This window comes from Micromesistius poutassou (genome assembly GCF_964030765.1).
Source record: "Micromesistius poutassou genome assembly, chromosome: 3".
NCBI classification, from domain to species: Eukaryota; Metazoa; Chordata; class Actinopteri; order Gadiformes; family Gadidae; genus Micromesistius; species Micromesistius poutassou.
The window spans coordinates 10,017,391-10,024,627 of record NC_140273.1 but is presented as its reverse complement, the minus strand read 5'-3'; the positions used below and the strand labels follow the sequence as shown (position 1 = coordinate 10,024,627).

General features: G+C 43.2%; 1 pseudogene across 1 annotated transcript; it reads right to left on the bottom strand.

Annotated features, from left to right (window-relative positions):
- Window positions 1–2,317: 2,317 nt before the first annotated feature.
- LOC311340733 (GTP-binding protein Rhes pseudogene) lies at window positions 2,318–2,947 on the bottom strand (annotated as a pseudogene). The gene has a single exon. The product of its transcript is annotated as a GTP-binding protein Rhes pseudogene (transcript).
- Window positions 2,948–7,237: the final 4,290 nt, after the last annotated feature.

Genomic DNA, 7,237 nt, shown 5'->3' with positions numbered 1-7,237 from the left:
TGGGTCAGACGTGCAGCGGGGCGGAGTCGGGGAGCTCTCCCTATTTGAGCAAAGGGTGCTGTGATTTGGGATCGGCTCACTTTTGCCCAAAAAATCATAATTGTCGCGGTATACCCCTTCATTTCGAATGCGACCATCTTCTAACAAGGCCAACACTGCCATTGTCAACCTATCGATTATTGCCACATTTTGCGCATGCTTTTATATTCTCATTTATTTGGATGCATGCTGACGATAGGTTGTATCCATACACCCAATGTGTCAATAATATGTAGGCCTACATAATTCGAAATTGGCCGACTGGTTCATTGATGGATTGATTTTAAGTAACAATGGCTTGTGCTTACTCCACTCAACATCACATAATAATATTGCAGTCAAGAATTTCGCAACAAATGTGTGAAGAGAGATCATATGTCATGCGTGGTCCGGAAAATATGTAACGTTTAATAAACAAGCCATCACTAAAAATAATATTGCTGGGGCTTCCTTTTAATTCCAATATTGCAATTTAGTTTTATGGGTCTGATTAAGTTCAGCCTAACAACAGTGTCACATTATGCGTCTCGACAACAATAACGCATGATTGAAGCGCATTTAAGATCACGCATTCCAATGTTCAAATCCACTTTGAACTCGCCTCATACTGCAATATTACTTCATGACTCGTGATCGCGTAGGCCTAATGTTGTTGTTGCGCTGCATTGCCTCTATGTGCCGCCAACTGACTAAATGCACCAGAAATGTGCGTAAGCCAGGCATTTAGTTTGCGTGGAGAACCGCACTTTCTCAGTCAGTCTTTGTACATCCGAACGTTTGCGTGAGAAGTTGCTTACGCAGCTTTTTTGTGCGTAAGCATGCTTTGTACATGAGGCCCCTGGTCACCTACTCTGCCCGTTAAATTGGCATGAAGGAAAGGATTGACCGGAAAAGGTCAATATCCTTTATTCATCACTGTCTTTTTCGCCATCTGGTGGCCGTATGGTGCTATTGTGATGGTTTGGCTTGGTGTCATTTAATTCTGGCCTGACCTTTCATTGTAGGGGGCAAATGTCAAAACGGAACAATAATTTCTAGAGATATTCACCTCACGTCTGTCTTATCACATTTGTATTGTCATGTTTGCATTGGTGTGCATTAGTTTTATTTGGAGACTGCTTAAACCTACCTCTAATAAATCCTATATCTATTCTAATTGGCATCAAATCCTGCCCCAGCTAGTCATCAGTTGCTGTGATATAGCCCTATAGTGCTATAGGACTAACAATGATTATGCACTAGGTGGTCTTCAGTCTTGACAGAGATGTATTTCAGGTGGAACTGAAATCTACCATCTTTGTTTTAGCTTTATTCTCTCTGACCCAGTAGAATCCAAAATAATTATTTCACTTCATAGTAACGTTTTTTTCCTTGTAGTAGACAATACACTCAGTATGTCAAGTGTTATTTTCTGCAAAAGCCTGAGAAAATGCTCTTGTGAAGAACAAGTTCAATACAATGGTGAGTTCACCGTTAATTGCCCTTACAGATGAAAACACTTTCTTAGTTCATAATTTCTTTCACCATTAAGTTTGAATTGAATTCCCTATTTATTGGGGAAATCTTTAAAGAAGTTTATTCAGGCTCTTGAGTGATGCATTCACCATTACTCACCATTGGGTAAAAAACGGACCCAAAGACTCATTAATACAGACAAACGTTTATTATGCACTAAGAACATTTAATTCAATTAAAAATAACGTATAAAATAAAAACAATGACACACGATTTAAATACAAAAACATGTTATGTAAAATCATGAATTTCCAATAATCCGGGTATCACAAATAGAGTTAGCAATCAGCCAATACAATTTCTATATTTCAAAGAGGAAACAATTCATTTTGCAACAGTCGCAATGCCTTGGCAAATACCATTTGTAAAGTGAAAAGCTATCCTGATGCGACCATCATCACTCTATTTCCCAATAAGCAGCAACAACATTAAAATAAGACGTATTCACATCGGTGTATCTACTACATCTACATCATGGTCTGCACACAGTCCTGATATGCTCCTATCTTTGGCTAATTTTAATCAACTGTTCCCTTTTTTTTCTAAGATTAATTCAAAAAGTGCATTTGAGGGTCAGGAAACACCCGGTTTCGTTTCTCTCCATCAATCGATCAGATAGTTCATCACTTCCAAATGGAGTTCAAGTCCGTCTTTCCCCTCCTCTCCAGTCCTGTGCAACAGCCCTCGCTTCCTCAAACCCTCTCACGCCTCACTTGCTACACCATTCCCTTTCCCACGCTACGCCCCGCTCCTCCCTTCCCCATCAGGACACCACACAGCTGTTGGTCTTGTTCATAGGGGGTCTGAAGCTGCCGTCCTTGGGGATGGTCTCCCTACGGCGCCGCAGGGCGGGGCTCAGCCGGCTGGGCAGGTGCGCCTGCTGCAGCAGTTCCCGGTACACCTCCACCACGTTGGCGTTCTGCTTGGCCGAGGCCTCCACGTAGCTGTGGTTCCAGTCCAGCTCCACCGTGGCCAACGTCTCCTTGTGAGACACGCTACGCTCTGCCTCGCGGTCAGTCTTGTTGCCCACCACCACGATGGCTGCCGCCTTGTCGCCCTTCACCTCCAGGATCTCGTCCCGCAGGCTCTTGACGGCCTCCAGCGACGGGGGGTCGTCCACGGCGTAGACCAGCGCGAAGGCGTCGCCGCTCTGGATGGAGAGCTTGCGCATGGCCGGGAAGGAGTAGCTGCCGCTAGTGTCCAGGATCTCCACGGTGATCTTGACGCCAGGGCCCACCTCGTACTCCCTGCTGTGCAGCTCCTCCACCGTGCGCCGGTGCTTGGCCTCGAAGGTGTCCTGCAGGAAGCGGCGGATCAGGGCCGTCTTGCCCACGCCGGCCGCCCCCAGGAACACCAGCCTCACCCGGGTCTTGTCCTTCACCGCCAGAGACATGGCTGGCTGGCTGGCTAGGTGAGCGGTGGAAGAGGTCCTGATTCTTGATCCTTTGCCCTCAAATACAACCGGTCGTGTACTTGCGGAGAGTCTCGGAGTGGACCTCTGTGTAGGTGTTGTAGCTTCTCTTCGACTCGAAGAAGTTGTGGAGTTGACCCACTTGGCTCCGTTGGTCAGATGCTGGTTATGCTTATTGGTTCTGATGGTTTAAGGATGGGCTTCCAGGTAGTTTCTGCTCGCTTGGCTGCAGCGTAGCCTACCTCATGCAGTTCATCCACGACGCTTGTCAGTGTTCTCACGGTTGCCTAGCATCTGCTCATCTGGTTGGGAGATCTCTCACACATAAACACACACAGACACGCGCTTCTTTTATTGCTGTTTTCACCAGCCGAGACTCCCTGCCTCCTGTGGCAGCAGCCAATCCGAACGAGGCAGCCTGTTGAACTGGAAGAGCCACACAGCCAATGGGGGCTTGGAATGCAAATAAAAGGAATAGGGGAGAGAGACTAGAATCGAGTATGTGAAAATTAATATGAAGGAGAGGAGAGGTCAGATCGAGTGATCTGTCTACTGTTGATTAGGAATCCTGCAAGGCTTGTTTATTCTGGATAACATATTTATTGTATAATTGTCTTAAAAAAGAAGAAGGAAACACACATCTTGGAATCTTTATATATTTTTTATCGGTAATATCAATCAACTTTATTCAAGACAGAGGAAGGTCCAAAAAATAAAAATATATAAAACAATACAAAACAATTTGTATTATACTTTACAATGACAGTTAATAAAAGTTAAAACTAATGGTCTTATTATCATTAATAAACCTTAAGCCCTAGGCATTTATAGATTACATTTAAAGGCTGGAAATGCCTTGAGCACCATTGTGGTACCAAGCAATAAGTCAGAAGTAGTAAGACCTCCGTAAGACCCAAGCATATAAACCTCCATTTTGACGACTTCACACAACAAACGTAATTAATGCTTGCTAACTACCTGACTTATCATGAATTGTAGCATTAATAAGTGTTTATATAGCATTATTAACACGTTGAATACATTTTGTAAAAAATGTTGTGTTTTATAAATAATCTTTATAAATCACTTTCTCAATAAGTGATATGATTTATATGAATTATGATTTGCTTTCTACTGAGTATTGATATAATAATGCCTACAACTGATGAATTTACTATTTAATACTACTTTTTAATACTTCAAAGTTGCAGTTATTCTTAAGTGATAACCATGTACCCTTATTGTAAAGTGTTACCTTTTCATTTGTGCAGCCGTTATTAAATACATTTAGTTTTCTGCACAGATTCTCCTAACATTTTAAAACAGATAAAATGTGCTCCTGAAAGTTTGGCCAACAAACAACATTCCAAATGTCCATGGGACCACAAAAGAGCAGTGTTTATTGAGATATACAGATAACAGTGGCAAGTGAGTGTAGTGATAAGAATGAAGATCAGCTAAATTGATTAGTAATTACTTCAACACATGCCCAGGCATTAAAGCCAAGACTTCATGCATGGGGGAGGGCAGGGGAACTGTGGAGAAAAGGTTGAACATCTGCATATTCTAATACTCTTGTCTCCTCAGCAGCGATGAAACATTAGTTTCAATAACATGGACTTTATGCATCCAGCCTTGTGGATTGTTACACAAAGGTCAGGTCTGCTCTGGAAAGTTGATTGGATTTAAGTTAATTGTGTGTGGCCAATATTCCTCATTCATTGTGCATAATCTCTGCACCATTTGACCTTTCATTGATATGTACCATAATATAATAATATGTACCATATATATTATAGTGTATCCATCTCCTGTATAATTCTGGAATCAGCATCTTCTGATTTGTTATGCAGCTGATTATAATGTTGGACGTAATATTAGTTAGTTAGATTTTTTGAATCTTAAAGTATATTGACTCTCACGTGTCATGTATGGAAGGAAGATTCAAACCATCACTTTGAAATAGTTTTATTGTGGTGGGTGCTTCTATGGGGGAGGGGAGGGCTAACCAGACCACTCCTCCCCTTCGTTGTGTTATCACTTATCAGAACATAATATATCACAAATGGTAGGCCTGTGCACCATAAACACTTTCAGGTCGTAATGAATAAACAGGTTTCTTGCTCTGCTGAATTGCTTTGTTTCTTTTGCATCAGGGCCAGTGGTAACTAAGTTTGGCCAATGCCTCTCTGTGTTATGTGTCTGACATTCCGAATGGTAATAACATCAGTACTGCCACCACGGCAGGGACACGGCTTGCAAGTCTGTCTCCTGCAACAAGTTTACAGGAACAGCATCCAGATCCGTTCTGTCACACACGACAACTCTGTGAGTCTATGCGGCTTGCATTTCGTTTGTCTAGGGGGTGAACCAATTAGAGGCTGATCCCTCGTCGCGATGTATCCCGTCTCGGTCGGGGCACTGCCGGTCTGTCAGAGTTGGTATAGGGGGAGCCTGGTGGCTGTTAGTCCCCCCCCCCCCTCCTCTGAGACCAGAGCTTTCTCATTCTCATCAGCACCTTGTTAGATGATCCAGCAGTGTGGAACCCCAACTAGGTCCCACAGGAGACCATGGCATCCTGCCCACATCTAAAACGTCTGTGTACACACACACACACACACACACACACACACACACACATGCCAAAACAGTTGCCCGTTTTTTCTCTCTCTCACACACACTCACTCGTGCACACAGACACACACAGTGCCCAATACACACACTGATGCACATGCTTTCTCTCTCTATTTCTCACACACACACCGCGCCTTGCCCGAGGTCAGCATCCACATTCTTCTTCAGCCCTCTGAGGAGGAGAAGCATTACAGAATGGCTGTTCAACATCAATGCCACTGAGATGGCTGACCCTCCTTCCCAGAGACATGAATGTGATTGATTAGGATGAACAATTCATAAAAGTCGTAAAAACGTGTCAAAGTCTTCGGACGCCTGCTGTTATTTTATGCCAATGCTCAGTTTGGTTGAGAGACTCACAAATTGCTTAGCCTTGGGAGATAATCCAGATATTCAAGTTTGAGTTTTGCAATGAATATCAGTCTTGTGTTGGCTAGAGAGTTATTGATTTACACACATGGGTGTGGTCTTGCATTGTTCAAAAACTACTGACATATGACACATTTGCCAACCCTTGCTGATCCGGTTGGAAGTAGTAAAGCAAAAACATCCAGACGGATTGCTTCATTTTTATAGTCTATTATTGCTACACCTTCCACAGGCATGGCCATTGTTTTGAAACTGTAGGCTGCAGTGCAACTTGCTTCCTCATGAAGTTGAACTTCCTCACCTGGCATTGATGTGCTATTTCCTTTCAACAGACTCCAGCCCGGAGATCAAGAGGGCCTGCAGCATATGTTTCTCAAACATATCAATGCTTTTGTTAGCCACAATTGTTCTGGATTAGCTACTAAAGTGTTTGGATAGAGAGATGCTCCCTGTGTCTTTATTCAGCTCTCATGTTTCTTCCTCACAACTGCCTGTGAACGGCCCTGTCTGATGCAGCTGGCAGTAGGCAAGCCATGGCTCTGTTTGAGAGTCTGTTTCCTACTCAGGTTTCCGAGGTGAAAAATGTCACCGCTCCTCCACTGGTTTTGCACTAAGCTCCCTGACTGGTCAATGGCTAACAGAGCCATGTTCTGATTGGCTCTCGTAGTTTGGGTGCCCAATCTCCCTTCTCTACCGTTTTAACCCATAGACCCATGTAGAAAATTATGCGTTTCATTCTAAATGAGGATGGATATCCAACCAGCCTATCGTGTGTGTTTGTGTGTGTGTGTGTGTGTGTGTGTGTGTCTGTCAGAACTGCTAACCTCTGTGTCTGTTAGACATTATCTTTGTGGCATGCTGACACGCTCTAAGAAGACCCTGGCTAGGTCCTGGCTCTGCTCTTGGCTGATGTGTGAGTCTAATCTAGCAACAAGACTATTTTACCCGCTCCCTGTCAGCCTGAGTCGCCCCAAGGAGACAATGTTCCTGCGTGACAGAAGTGAGATATAAATATATGCACCCATATGGGATATAACCTTGTGCCTCACCCACTGGCCACGCCATCCAATGTCCGCAACATTCTACAAAAGTGTATTTATAGGGTTAGACTATAGACTATACTGTAGAGTTAGACTATATTGACTCATTTATATATTTACATTTGTTTATATATTTATTCCCTCTTTTGATTACTTCAGGCTATATTTCATATCCGTATTTATTTCATAGGCTCATTTATTTATTTATTCATTCATCAATTATGTATTG